Genomic DNA, 16,050 nt, shown 5'->3' on the forward strand with positions numbered 1-16,050 from the left:
CACAGACTGGATGGTTTCAACCATGTGTGTGTGTGTGCGCGAGAGTGTGTATGTGTGTGTGTGTGTGTGTGTATTTACTATCTACTGTCCCATCATTCTGGAGGTTAGAAGCCTGAGATCCAAGTGCCCGCAGGTGTGTATTCTTCTGAGGATTCACCCCCAAAGATCTCATTGAACTTGATTTATCCTCTGTAAAGAACTGTTATCCTCATTTGTAACATCAGGATTTCAACCTATAGATTTTGGAAGGGGAAATAATCCAACCCCATAACGAGCACCTACTGCCTCTCAAGCAGAACGCTGGAAATATTGGTCATTATTGTCACCAAGATTCCCCTGCGCTCCGACATGTCATGATGCTCAGGCTGCCCCCAGTTGCCATGGCACTGATTGCTAAGAAGGGGACGGCTAAGCCTTCCCTGCCTGGCCTGTGGTGATGAGATTCCCTGGCTCCAGCCCAGCTATCCAATGCGCCGACAGTCTTCGGAGTGCTGGCCAGCATCTCCCCTGTGGGGCGGGGCTTTTCAGCTCCACTCTCACGCTGTGTGAGTTTGCAAAATAAATTTATTCTACTCATGCATTTTATGACCACTCTGTCGTGCTTACTATATGCTCGGCGTAATCCTAAGCACTTTACAAATATTAGCAAATGTGATTTTCCTAGCAGTGTGGGTCTGCGTAGCTCCTAGGTGACAAGACTGAAGCACAGAGAGGCTGAATAACTGGCCTGGGATTTCATGACTAGCAAGTGGGAGAGCTGGGATTTGAACTCAGATAGAAGGAAAATAATGATTCCCCTTGACCTCTGGGATTCCTGAGCACGGGGTGGTCTGGATAGCCTCTGTGCCTGCTGCTTGGCTGGTTGCTGGGGTTAAAAACTGTGGCCTCTTGCTTGCCCTAGTAACTTTCTGAGCCACTTTATGGGCTTTTCTCATTAGAGAAATGTGAAAGGAAGCAGAGCTGTGAGGCTCGTTACAGCACTGGCAAAGGGTGCCGGGGATTTGAACTCTTGACCTTGCACTTTCCAAGCAAATGCTTTAAGCCACTGAGCCATCATCTGTGCGCTACGACCCTGCCCCACTGGCAGAATTTTCCTTTGAAATGAGACTGTGACGGGGAAGTAATGTGGGAGGAATATAAGCTTTGGGGTCAGAGACATGTGAACTTGGATTTTGGCTAATGAGCAGAACTGGAAATTTCCAACGTGGCCTCTTCCCCCTACGACTTGGCCCCTCTCTCGGTTCTTTTGGCCACACTCCATCATTCCATTTCGGGGCTAGTTGGTTTGATTGGGTCAATACATCCTTCAGGGGCCCCATCTGTTGGCTGGGATCCATGACCTGGATGACCCATCAGATCTGGCCGCAGGAATTTGCTTGAGAGGCCGGAACAGTAGGATGGAGAGCTGAAACCTTTAGGTCATGAGGCATTGTTGATCTGGCATGGTCATTCTGGGTCCTGTGTGCAGACCAGGATTCGATTAGAGGACAGGATGGGCAAATGGCAGGGGACTTTCAGAGATTCGGGGCTAGGCAGGGTGCAGAGTTACAGGGAGACCCCCTACTAGAGAAGAACTTACCCCTAGGATAGGAAAATCCACCATACCTGTACCCACAATCACACACATAGGTATATGCTACTGATAACCCCCTACATAGGCCCCTAATCTGGGTCACTATGTGTGTTGCTACTAACACCTTCTTTGTTTTGTTTGTCTCCAGAGAAATCCTTGGCCCAGAGGCTTCCCGGCTGGGTGGGTTAGTCCCTCCCACCTCCCGGAACTGTCTGACAATGATCCACATGGAAACAAAAGGCCAATCTCCTTTACCCAAGAAGAGACCAACACTATGGTACCATTTATTATTTTTTTGTCGGGGAAGGCGGGAGGGTGGTAAGGCCTGATGGTACGGGAGGCAGGCTATTCTCAGCATGGTATTCGGGGTACCGTGTGGTGTGGAAGATTGAACTTGGGGCTTCATCTAAAGCATACACTCCATTCCTTTGAACTCTACCCCTGGTTCTCATTCCTAGTCCTTTATTGGGGCGGGGGCACACCTGGCACTGCTCAAGGCTTATTCCCGGCTTTATACTTAGAGATCACTCCTGTCTGTGCTTGGGGGACCATACATGGTGCCAGAGATTTAACCCAAGTCAGCTGTGCAAGGAAAGTAAGGGAAAAGGCCTTACCTGCTGTACTATCTCTCAGGACCCTCATTGAGCTTCCTAGGGGCCATGTCCACCAGAGATGAAATTTTTTTTGCTTAATTTCTTCCCCCTGCTGGTCTTATTTCCTCTTTTTTTTTTCTTTTATCCTTTCTCTACAAATCACTTATACGAGAACTGCCAGTCGCAAGAGTCAACTGGATTCCCCAGAAGCGAAGACAGACCCTGGCTTTGCACTGTTTCCCTCTTCCAGACCTCATAAGATTTGGTCTGGTCGAGTCTCCTCTTCCAGATTTCTGGGTCATTGATTTTCTTTGCAACAATCTCTCTTTGATCAAGTTAACCTGCAGCCTTTTTTGTTTCTTGCAGCTAAACAAATCCAGAGCGTGTGAACTGGTGAAGTTACTGAATCATTCTCAATCCATCGTCAATTTCATTCCATCTAGAAAGTGGTGCCAGTATTCTTAAGGATCTAGCATTTGCTTTGGTGACTTATTAAGAGAATCCATGTGACAGTTGCCAGCACTGTGACTGGCTCCAAGTAAGCATTCTACTTACAAATTCCAGTTTCTTTTACAATCATCTCTTCCTCTCTTGCTCGAGTTAATTCAGAGGGGAGAAGCAAAAAGAGAAAAATATATCAGAGTGTTGTTTGACTTTCAAAGCACCGTGGAAATGTGGGCGTTCAAAGAAGTAGGAGTTTAGAGTCCCAGAGATACAAGTTCAACTCTGGCCCATGGCTTCTGAAATTATAAGGAACACAGCAGTCACCTGGGATCTTGTTAACATGCAGACTCTTTTTCAGGAAGCCTGGATGGAGCAGGAGTGCTGCCTTTGTCCTTGGAACAGCAAAACTTTGAGGAGGAAAAGCTCTCATCTGTCTTTCGCTCCCACGGTAGATTTTCCGCTCTCCAACCGCCAACCTGAATGGTTGTGTCTTCCCTTTCAATTCCATTTTGCACATCCTGTGAGAGATGCTTCCTGCCAACGAGAAGATCTTGGTGGTTGAGGCAGATGGAAAAGCTGTCATTTGCAAAGGGTGGTGTGTCATCATCGGCGCTAACCACAGGGCATGTGACCGCAGAGGGGCACTTGGTCCTGAGGAGGAGGTCTGGAAAGTGTCTTTGGGGACACTATGCGATTGGCTACTACTCTTCCTGGACAATACCATGCCTTAAACGTCCACTTCTCCATGCAAGAACCATGTGCTTGCAATCTCAACCTCCCGTCGGCTGGACCCCGGCCCAGGTGCCTGCCTTCTGGGCACGACTGTCCACATCTGAGCCCACATGTCCCTTTGCCCATTACCTTGGCCTGTCCAGCTTCCTCCGTCTTGGCTCAATTCTCCCTGATCCAGGTCCTGTTTTGACAGACAACCAGGGTTTTAATGAGAGGTCCAGGCAGTTTCAGATAAGAGATTTTTTTTCCTGTACAGTTATTTCCACAACATTTAATGCATTTCCTTTTATTATAATCCTGGCCAAGTCCTTGCAAACATTCGCCTTTCCAAACCGAGATTGGTTTTCCTAGCAGCTGGGATAGGCTTCCTCCATCTGTTCCTTTTCTCCTTTGCCATTTTCCTTTCTTTGCTCCCCTTCTCACCTCAGGATTGTCTCAGAAAGGTCACTGTGGCCCTGAGTCAGGGTTGGAGGGATCTCTTGCTTCGCTGAGCCATCTTCTGTTGGCCTCTCTGGGAATTTACACTCACAGCCAGGCTTTCACTGTGTGGAGAACAGACCCTTGATTGATAAATCCTTTCTTTAGCATATGCTGAGAAGCTAGAAGTGCCAGACACTGCTGTAGGTTTCAGGGACGCAGCCGTATCCTGCCTGGCAGTTTAGCTGAGTGCGTTACACCTTCCTTATCAATAGAGGCGGGTAATCTGCGCCCGTGGAGCAGACAGTGTGGTCCTGAACTTCCTTACAAGCTTAATCTCACCAGCTTGAGCAGCAAGGGGAATGGAAGAATCTGCGCCTAGCAGAAAAGAAAAGCAGGAATCGATTGTTTTCACTTAAAATCTGATTGCATGTTGAACAAATGACCAGTAGTTGTAATAAATTCAACTAAGGGAAAGCGTGACATTCTCTCTACACTATAGCATTTTCTAATACTAGCTAGTGTGTTTTCTGGTTTTTGTTTTGGAGGGATGGGTGTTTGATCATTGTGTGATTGTAACCCAAACATGAAAGCTATTAACTATCTCATGGTGATTCCATAAATTTTTTTAAATAAAAAATAAATAATGAATCACCATGAGGTACAGTTACAGACTTACAAAATTCGTGCTTACGTTTCAGTCATACAATGATCGAGTACCCATCCCTCTACCAGTGCCCATTCTCCACCCCCAATGTTCCCAGTATTCCTCCCACCACTCCCACCCCATCTGCCGCCCCCCCCACCTCCCACCTCTGTGGCAGGCTCATTCCCTTTTACTCTCTCCCCTTGGGTGTTGTGGTTTGCAATATAGGCATTAAGTGGCCATCATGTTTGGTCTATATAGCTAGTGTATTTTATTCTTTTCTTTATTTTATTTTGGTAGACTTTGGGACCACACCTGGCAGTGCTCAGGGGCCACTCATATGCTCAGGAGTGGACCCTGGTGGTGCTGGGGAGCCATCTATAGTGCCGAGGGTTTTAATGGGGGTTGGTTGCATGCAAGGCTAGCACCTCATAGCCTGTACTATGTCTCCAGCCCTTAGTTGGTTTGTTTCTTAAGCATGATGTAGCCAGGCATACAGAGCACATGTAGGCTACATCCTGTCCTTAACAATCGTATGTGATAAACCTCAGCATTTATTTTCTTTCTTACTAATGAGTGGGATAGGGACCCATCATAGACCTGGCTGGTATGAAGGAGGCCATCCTGGTATTCTCTCTCTCTCTTCTTGGTACCACCTGCAAAATCCCAGCGCTTGACAAAACATTTATCACAGAGTCACCCTCTGGAGTTCTGCAGACTGAAGTTCTACACTACAATCTTTATTGCGTCCATTGTCATTTTGATACCTAAAACTTACAGTTTTCTTTTGGAAGCCCTTCTGAATTTTACTAATATAGGAGTAGTCATGTGAAGGGGGGTTGGAAAGAGAGATGAGAGTCCTAGAAAAAAACCTCATTGGAAAGTTTTAAAGCATATGAGGGAGCCGAAAAGAATTGCTCTCCATTCGACAGCAGAAACAATTGTCTTTAGTTCCTTTTTATGTGGATCAAGACTCTCCCTGAATTCCAGGCAATGGTTGAACTCAAATGAAAGACTGGTTTAAGATCTGCTCAACTCTGTAGATTTCTGAACTAGTGAATGTTTGCCCCACTTGCAGTGATAAGGAAATTTGTGATGGAATCTTTTTAGAAACATTAGATCAAAGGTCAGAAGCAACTTAGATGCATGTAATGATACTGTGTCAACTATTCAAATAGCACTGTCGTCCTATTGTTCATCGATTTGCTCAAGTGGGCACCAGTAATGTCTCCATTGTGAGACTTATTACTGTTTTTGGCATATCAACTATTCAAATAGCTTTATAAAAATATCTATTGGGCTTATTTAAGCAAAGGACCCTCCGTCACCAAACTTTGCCCCTTACTAAGTCTTTACACCCACCACTCTGCTTGACTTCTAACCTTTTGTCTCTCTCTTCAGCAATGGTGAGGAGATGCCTGTTTCCTGGGGAAGAGATCCATGGTTTGTTGCCCTGTCCAATCATAAAAATGTTGGGGAGGCAGGTGGCAAAGCTATTGCCACTGGCATCTTTTACATGGATGACATCAAAAAAGAACCACGATGTCTCTCTCTGTTGGTGATCATTCCAAGTCTTCCCAGATCAGCATATCCGGTCACCATGCACAGGTTACCAGTGTCAACTTGGATGAAATCCATAATCTTTCCAGGCTCCAAATCAATCTGAATGGTGTCATTCACCTTAACAAGTGGGGCCTCATTAGTGAATGGTACGAGCATGTTTGCCACTAAATAAGAGATTCCTTTGGTGCCCACAAAAATCTTCTGCATTTTGCATAATTTGTACTTTGCCTCCCAAGGAGTAACGTCATGAACAGCAAGGCATCCTTTGGTGTGATAAATGAGCCAGAAATTCTCTCCTGTCTTATCATTACTGGTAACATCCATAAAATAGCATCTTATTTTTCTGTTTTGGGCCTCCACCCAGTGGTGCTCAAGGATTGCTCCTGGCTCTGTGCACAGAATCATTCCTGGCAGGGATGGGGAACCCTATGGGGTGCTGGGGATTGAACCCAGTTTTGCCACATGTAAGGAAAGCACCCTACCTGATGTATCACTTTGGCCCCATAAGGAAATAGTTTTATCTAGCTAATCTGAAAGGAGAGGGAGAGGGATGGAGAGTAAAAGAGAATTCATAAATGAAGGGCAATTATGCACCTCAAGCTGGGATGTAGGCAACTTCAGAATAAAGTGCCAAGACTTGGTTTTATTTTTAAGAAATACAATTTAAAAGCTATTAGCTTAAACAAAAAGAACCCAAACAAAATTTAAACCGTAGAAAAAAATATTACAATGGGTATCTTGGAAATAAGAAGGATCATATGGGATTTTTATGAACAATTATATGCCTCCAAATTGAATAAACTAAAAGAAATGGATTAGTTCCTAGAAACATTCAATCTCCCAAAATTAAACCAAGAAGAAATAGCAGGTCAAGGAGATGGTTCAAAGGACTAGAGCACATAGTTTGCAATGCAGGAAGTCTCTGTTCAATTCCTGGCACCACCAGGAGTGACCTAATAAACATTAGGATAGAGGTAGGCCCTGAGTATTGCATGATGTAGCACAAAAACTGAGAAAAGAAAATAAATAAAAATCTTAACTACAATAACAATAAATAAGGAGATTGACTTATTGAAAAACTTTCTCATGAAGAAAAGCTAAACCAGGACGATACAACTTTATGGGTAGATTCTATCAGACATGCAAAAAAATAATATCCGGTCTTAAAAAAATTTGAAGAAGAGCATAAAATATTTCCAAATTCATTTTATAATGCCATATTACCTTGATGTTAAGATTGAAGAAATCAGAAGAAAAACAACACCATAGATCAATATCCCTGATCAATGTAGATATAATAATTCTATAAAACACTTCAATAAAGCAGAATAGCAACTGAACAGCTCATCTAAAGGAGTCATACATTATAGCTTAGTGTGGTTTATCCCGTGGAGGCAAGGATGTTTCAACATATGCAAAACAATCTGTAATTCACCATATTAACTGAATGAAATATTTTTAAAAGGCTTTTTTATTTTTTTAATTAATTTATTCTTTTTTTCTTTTTTTAAATTTTTTTAAATTTTATTTTATTGAATCACCATGTGGAAAATTACTATGCTTTCAGGCTTAAGTCTTAGTCATACAATGCTGAAAAAACCATCCCTTCACCAGTGCCCATATCCCACCACCGCAGACAAAACAAAAAACAAAAAAAAACACAGTACACCTCCCATCCCGCCCACCCCCGCATCCCCCCGCCTTGTAACTGATAAATTTCACTTTACTTTCTATTTACTTTGGTTACATTCAATATTTCAACACAAACCTCACCATTATTATTAGGAGCACCCCACTAGAGTCAGACCTGTTGTGAAGAGAAATGAGGTTTTGGATTTCTGTACTTTAACAACTAAGTCCAGGGAGATTTGTTCCGGATATTCGATCATTGCAAGCTTGTAAACCCCGTCTGTGGTCGTCATAATATGGCGGCCCCCACGCCCTCCATCCCCGGGAAGGGACAGGCGAGAGAGAGAAATACCTTTCCCCACCCGGGTGGGCATGGGGTCGCAGCTTAGTTCTCTGGCTGGAAACAATCTGCAAGAGCAGTCCATGTTGTAGTTGGCTCAGCTGGGTCTGGATTCACGCGGGTGCAGCTGCGGAGGAGCCTCACACGCGTGCGGCCCCCGGGGTCACATCTTGGCAGCCAAATTTATTCTTTTATTGAATCACCATGTGGAAAGTTACAAAGCTTTCAGGTTTAAGTCTCAGTTATACAATGCTCGAACACCCATCCCTTCACCAGTGCACATATTCCACCACCAAGAATCACAGTATTCCTCCCCCCAACCCCCCACCTCCCCAGCCCCCCACCCCACCTGTGTAACTGGTAAATTTCACTTTACTTTCACTTTACTTTGATTACATTCAATATTTCAACAAAAAATTCACTATTATTGTTTGGAACTCTAAAAGGCTTTTTTTAAACCACATGGTTTAAAAAATACAGGCCACAACCACCCACCATCTACTGAAGCTCCCACATGGCCATGATCCAGAGGCACATTCAGGAACCTCGGACCCAAGCAACCCTCGGCAGCAATTTCTTCAGACCCTAATTATTAAACTATTAGAATTCCTAAAGCACACAGCTGCTTTTGTGACTGCACATCATCATATTCTATCCATAACAAGCAATACAAAACACATTGTCTAGGGGCTGGAGCGATAGCACAGCGGGTAGGGCATTTGCCTTGCACATGGCCAACCGGGGTTCGAATCCCAGCATCCCATATGGTCCACCTGTGCATCGCCAGGAGTAATTCCTGAGTGCAGAGCCAGGAGTAACCCCTGTACATCACCGGGTGTGACCCAAAAAGAAAAAAAAACACGTTGTCTAGCAATTGTATTTTCGGCAGATATAAGGGGAGGTAGGACTGGTCTCAAAATATCGAAGGGAACTAAAGTAGAGAAAGAATACCTTGAAAATTGTCTGCCACACAAGCAGGGGGAGGTATGGAAAGTGGGGTGGGTGGGGGCAATACTGGGGATTTTGGTGGTGGAAAATGTGCACTGGTAAAGGGATGGGCGTTGGATGACCGTATGATCAAAGATCAAACATGAAATTTTTGTTACTGTATCTCACGGTGAATTAATAAAAAGATAAAAAAAAATTTAAATACCTTCACAAATCATAGTTATAAAAGGGCTAATATCCACAATATATAAAGAATACATACAATTCAATGGGAAAAGCCCAAAGAATAAATTTTAAAATGGAAAGGAGGATCTGAACAAAATTTTTTCCAAAGAAGATATACAAATGAACAACAGGTACATGAAATGGTGTTCAACATCAGTAACCATCAGGGAAATTCAAACCCCAACTATAATAAGATATTACCTCTCTCACTTGTCAGAATGGCTAATATAAATTTGTGTGTGTAACAGGTGTTGAGTAGGATGCAGAAGAAAGGAGATTTTTATGCAGTTGGTAGAAATGTAATTTGGCATAGCCTATGAGGAAAACAGTATTGAACTTACCCAAAACTTTTGTTTGTTTTTGAGCCTCACCTGGAAGGGCTCAGGGGTTACTCCTGGATTTCACTCCAGAATCACTCCTGGCAGGTTCAGGGGACATATGGGATGCCAACCTAGTTGGCAGTGGGCAAGGCAAGTGCATTACCTGCTGCACTTTCTCTCCAACCCCTCAAAAACATTTTTCAGAAAAGAATAGCACTACCATATGATTCAGCAATCATACCTCTGGGCATATTTTCAAAGGAACTGAAGTCAGGATCTCAAAGAGATATCTGCATTCCTGGGTTCATTCTTCAGACCCTAATTATTAAAATCTTAGAATTCCTAAAGCACGCACCTGCTTTTGTGGCTGCACAGCCTCGTATTCTATCATAACAAGCAATACAAAACATATTGTCTAGCAATTGTATTTTCGGCAGATATAAGGGGAGGTAGGACTGGTCTCGAAATATCAAAGGGAACTAAAGTAGAGAAAGGAATACCTTGAAAATTGTCTGCCAAACAAGCAGGGGGAGGTATGGAAAGTGGGGTGGGTGGGGGAAATACTGGAGATTTTGGTGGTGGAAAATGTGCACTGGTGAAGGGATGGGTGTTGGATGACCATATGATCAAAGTTCAAACATGTAATTTTTGTTACTGTATCTCACGGTGAATTAATAAAAAGATATTCATAGTAAAGAAGATTCATAGTAAAGGTTCATTCATAGAAAAGAAGATACAGAAACAACTTAAATATCTGTTGAGATGAATGATTAAAAAATATAACATACACACACATACATACATGCATACACATACTGGAATATCCTTATGAGAGAAGACATTTAGCCATTGATAGTATGGATGAATCTGTTATGCTAATGGAATAAACCTTGCAGAGAAAGACAAGATTTTTGTCCAGAAGTACACCCAGTACCATACGCCAGGGAGAAGGGAGGCAAACACCAGCCTGGGCTGAATATCCATGGTCTGTTTGGGTGAAAGACGAGCCAGACCCCTGAATTCTCTTACCATGTTGATGTCAACAATTATAAAGGCATCACGTAGGGAGAGCTGACATGTTGGAGTATTTGAGAATCCTGAGAAGTACATCCTGAAACAAAAAACATCTCCACTGACATGAAGAAGAGTGATGACACAGTCAAGAGCATAGCTCCAAAAAGCTACTAATGAGTAATTAGTAGCAGGCACCCTCATGTAATCACAAAATAAGAGTTTCATGTCTGCTATGTGTACCATGCTTAAAATTGATATCCTTCCCCAGAATTCAGATCTTGAATGGTTAATAGAGTACTTTTGTTGGACAGCCCTGATTTTGTTGGCCAAGCCAAAAAGATTGGCTTGTGATTGAATGAATGTGATCAGCTTTTTGAATTTTGATAGTAATTTCTGGTCAGAAATTTGCAATCACTGTTGTCCCTCCTAAAAGGACTTAGTCATATTCATCTTTCCAGTAATGGGGAATGCTGTCCTAATCCTGTGCAAGGGGATTAGTTTTCTAGTTAGATTTCTATAGCCGTTAATATTAATAAATCTAAAAATTAAGGAAATGTCTCCATGTGTCCTCTGACAGGAAGACTCCCTTGTGGTTTAAGCTATGTCCAGTAGCCTGGTAGAGGGAAGGGCTGAGGATATCTGGCAATGTCCCCTGTATCTTTTGATATCCATGATGCCAATTTGTGATAGCACAGTGGGTAAGGTGTTTGCCTAGCACACGGCCAACCTGAGTTCAATTCCTCTGTCCCTCTCGGAGACCCGACAAGCTACCAAGAGTATCTTGCCACAAGGCAGAGCCTGGCAAGCAACCCGTGGCGTATTCAATTTGCCAAAAACAGTAACAACAAGTTTCACAATGGAGAAACTTGTTACTGGTGCCCGCTAAAGCAAATTGATGAACAATGAGATGACAGTTCAGTGCGACAGTGCTATCTAAAACGTTGCCTTTTACTTAATGAAAAGTATTTTTTTAGTTTATTTTATTGAATCACCATGTGGAAAGTTACAAAGTTCTCAGGCTTATGTCTCAGTTATACAATGCTCAAACACCCGTCCTTTCACCAGTGCCCATATTCCACCACCAAAAAACCCCAGTATACCTCCCACCCCCCACCTCCCTACCCCCCCACCGCCTGCATAACTGATAAATTTCACTTCATTTTCTCTTTACCTTGATTACATTCCATATTTCAACACAAAACTCACTATTGTTGTTGGAGTTTCAACACAGAACTCACAATTCTTGTTGGAGTTTACCCCCCAAAAATACGGCCCTACTGACAAGGAAGCATTTGATAATTAGTTTTCTATTGATGAGAATAAAGAGATATGAAGTCGCGCGGCCACAGTAGCGGCCGCACAGTTTAGGATTTCTGTATTTTAGTAATTAAGTCCAGGGAGATTTATGTTGGAAATTGCATCATTTCCCTTCCTGGGGCAGCATGGAGTAAAGGCTTAGTTCACAGTCTGGGGACATGGCTGCAAGCACTTGCTGGGACCAGAAGTAATGTAGCTGGCTCTGGATCTTGGTCGTTCAACAGCAAAGCAGCCATGCAAAAGCATGACCACCCGGGTCGAATCTCGGCAGAGGGCAAGCCGGTATCGGCCCCAGACCGAGACTGCCCAAGCGTCCCGCTGTTTCAAGTTCAAAACACATTTTTCTTTTTCCTCCTTCCTGCGCCACCAAGTTCATACCTGCTTAAAAGTCCCATAATATGGCGGATGCCACGCCGCTTCTTCCCACAAAGGGAAGAAAAACCAAGGAAGAAGGATATTCCCCCCTCAGCCGGAGTGGGGCAAAAGCCTAGTTCACAGTCTGGGGACATGGCTGCAAGCACTTGCTGGGACCAGAAGTAATGTAGCTGGCTCTGGATCTTGGTCGTTCAGCAGCAAAGCGGCCGTGCAAAAGCATGGCCACCCGGGTCAAATCTCGGCAGAGCGCAAGCTGGTATCGGCCCCGGCCCGAGACTGCCCAACTGTCCCGCTGTTTCAAGTTCAAAACACATTTTTTTCCTCCTTCCCGTGCCACCAAGTTCATACCTGTTTAAAAGTCCCATAATATGGCAGATGCCACGCCGCTTCTGAAAAGTATTTTAGTGTGACTTAGGGAGAAGAACAAATAAAGAATATTTAACACATCTCACATCCTAAAGATGACCTTAAGGTTAGATAATTTTACACTTCAGTGTGGTGAGATAGAGTAGAAAACTTTGCTTGTGAATCGTTGCTATGATATAACTCAGGATTGTCTTTTAAATAGTTATTAAAAACATATACCTGCAAAACTCTCCCATAGTTATATACTGTTATATACTGTTATATCCTATACTATCACATACTGGTAACAAGTGTTTTTCCTAGCTCATTAATGTAGAGGAGATCTAGCATTAGCACGAATTTGTAAATTATGTGATCAGAAGGCTTAAGATAATTAAAACCAGAAATTAAAAGAAATAAATAGCGCACTCAAAGAAGAAGAAAAAGAAAACGGTAACTGCAAGAAGTGATGGGCATGTTAATTAGCTTGATTGTGGTGATCATTTCACAATGGCTATGAATTTGAATCCATCAAGTTGAACACTTTAAATGTAAACAACTTTAATTTGTCAATTATACCTCAATAGAGTCATTTTTAAAAAGCTAACATACTTCTGTGATTTTTTTTTTTAATCTGAGGCTATTTGCGGGGCAAACAGAATGAGAGCTTCAAGAAGGATTTCAGATCATGGATCAAAGCAAGAAGCCGGAATCCGTGTTTATCTGTGGGAGAGGAGAGCCACATCCTCAGAAAAGGGTGGGCCCATGGGTGGGTTTGGGGTGCACTTTGATGCCAGTGAGTCATCTTTGGGCACTGCTGATTTAGACAGAGAAGTCCACATCCAGCAAGAAGAGGCTGTTCTGAAAGCCAATGGGGAAAAGAGACAATGCTCCAATCCCTGTGGAAAATGATTGCTCTCAGCTCCCTAAATTCCATGTTTCTCCATATTTATATGTGCTGTTACTCGGTGAATACCTGATTAAGGAATGCAGCTGCCAAATGAATACATTTGTCGCTCATCAAATGGTACCATAAAGCCAGCAATGATGGGGCTTATTAAAAACCTTCTTTCATTCACTGAAAAATCCCCCACATGTCCCAGCGAGTTTCAATATCGCTGCTAATGAAATGGGTAACCAATACACAAAGAGATGTATTCAAGAGCAAATTAACTGCCTCAGGAATATGCATCATAAAGATTGCAGCCCGGAAAATAAATAGACAGTGTATTGGGCAAATTGGCCTCATGTTTAAGTGTTGATGGGTTGGAAATATTGGTTTAGCTTCTTGATAGAAGCGAGCAGGCAGCACAGATCCTGGGAGGCAGACATTATTAGCAGGGAAAATCAAGCCCCAAAGCTTCTCATTCGCTCAAACTGGGAAGGGGGCAAGGAGGTAGCACGCATATGAGTCCTTGCACAGTGTCATTCTCGCGCTGGCCCAGTATCTGCCACTCTGGCCTTCTGGTTCCCAAGAATGTGGGACCCCCTATATTTTCAGCCTTATTTACCTGTAGTCACATGATTAGATTGCATAACATTTGCTTCCTCTGTCTAAACTATTACACATGCACTTCTGGTTAGTTCTTTTAGAAAGAATGGCCCCCTTTCTCTTTTTTCCTTTCTTCCTTCATCCTTCTTTCCCTCCCTCTCCCTCTCACCCACCTCTCTCTCTCTCTCTCTCTCTCTCTCTCTCTCTCTCTCTCTCTCTCTCTCTCTCTCTCTGCCTCTCTCTTTCTCCTCCCCCTCTCACTCTCTGAACCACACATGGTGATGCTCAGGAATTGCTCGTGTTGGTGCATAGGGGACCATATGGGATGCTGAGCGTTGAACCCTGGTGGGCTGTGTGCAAGGCAATGCCCTACCCACTATGCTTTCTCTCCTTCAGCTCTAAGAATGACCCTCTGTTAAATCAGCCCCCAGATATTTTTGAGTTCCCTTGAACCTCTCTCTGTTCATCATTTCAAGAAAGAAAGAAAGAAAGGAGGGAGGGAGGGAGGGAGGGAGGGAGGGAGGGAGGGAGGGAGGGAGGGAGGGAGGAAAGAAGGAAGGAAGGAAGGAAGGAAGGAAGGAAGGAAGGAAGGAAGGAAGGAAGGAAGGAAGGAAGGAAGGAAGGGAGGGAGGGAGGGAGGGAGGGAGGGAGGGAGGGAGGGAGGGAGGGAGGGAGGGAGGAAGGAAGGAAGGAAGGAAGGAAGGAAGGAAGGAAGGAAGGAAGGAAGGAAGGAAGGAAGGAAGGAAGGAAGGAAGGAAGGAAGGAAGGAAGGGAGGGAGGAGAGAAAGAAAAAGGAAGAAGTTTTCTCTTTGTTTCTTTGACTCCAGCTCCTCATGCAGCTATTCACTGACTCCTCTGCCCTTGTTTTCCTCTGGGCACTTGGACCTCCCCCCACCCACACCCCCACACTCTTGGACTTGCAGTGACCTACTACATACAGGATCAGTAGTGCAGGTCCCTGTGCAGGTTCTGCACGTTTCCCACATTCTTCAGTATTTTCTAGAGTGAAAATATCGAGTAGTAAAAATGCTCAGACTCAGGGGCCCAGAGCGATAGCACAGCAGGTAGGGCGTTTGCCCTGAGTGCGGCTGACCAAGGTTCGATCCCCAGGATCCCATATGATTCCCCAATCACCGCCAGGAGTGATTCCTGAGTGCAGAGCCAGGAGTTACCCCTGAGCATCACTGGGTGTGACCCAAAAAGAAAAATAAATGCTCAGAATTAGATACAAAAGTTGATTGAAAAGTGTAAGAGAGAGAAACTCCCAGACAAGGAGGGAACCTAGTTTAGGACCAAGTCAAACACGGCTTGTTTTGCGGGACTTTATAGGAAAACTGGGTCTGTGTATTTCTTATCAAAGTATCAGAGAATTTCCATCTCTTTCCCAGAGATGGCTTGTTAATTGAGGGCCTGTTAATGTTGCTGGGATAAAGATGAACACCTTGCATTCCCACGTAAGCTGCTGGGGACTGCCTGTATATTCGAGACCTTCTAGGTTACGTAGCTGTTCATCTGCCCAGCTCTCGTTGTCAGTCACCTCTGACAGTTTTCTGCGAACACAAGACTTGGGGCAGAATTTACGGTCTTGGGAAACTATAAACTTCCTCAGTCTCAGAGAGAGCCCCACAACTTGCAGGAATGTTTACACTGTAGAATGGGGACAGCGAAAACAGAGCTTCGAAAAAGCAAGGGGGAAGGGGAAACTGAGGCGTTCCCAAACTGAGGCCTCCTCTTGCCTTGCAGGCTCAGTGGCCTTGTAGAGCACGGTTCCTTCACTAAGACCCAAGGGTGGCACGGGAAGATACCGATGCACAGGCTGCCTGGGATGAAGGCAGCCGTCACGGGTGGGTCATGTGGTCTTGAACATGTCATTGGACTCCCCTGCCCAGAGAGAGTGACAGCGAAAGTGTCTGCCTCAAAGGGCAGTTGGGAGGAACTGAGGCCCCGATGGGCAGATTCCCAAACATCACTGCCTTCCTCCTTTCAAAAAGAATCAGCCAGGGGCTAGAGGGAGGCCATTGACAGGAAGCTCTCTGCAGCTGTGGGGGGCACTGAATGGGCTGATTCAATGTGCTCA

The 16,050-nt window shown here is 44.2% G+C and overlaps 1 pseudogene; it reads right to left on the reverse strand.

Moving 5' to 3' along the window:
• Positions 1–5,729: 5,729 nt before the first annotated feature.
• LOC101544528 (40S ribosomal protein S4, X isoform-like) lies at positions 5,730–6,292 on the reverse strand (annotated as a pseudogene).
• Between the last annotated feature and the right edge of the window lie 9,758 nt (positions 6,293–16,050).

Source organism: Sorex araneus, chromosome 5 (assembly GCF_027595985.1).
Source record: "Sorex araneus isolate mSorAra2 chromosome 5, mSorAra2.pri, whole genome shotgun sequence".
Classification (NCBI taxonomy): Eukaryota; Metazoa; Chordata; class Mammalia; order Eulipotyphla; family Soricidae; genus Sorex; species Sorex araneus.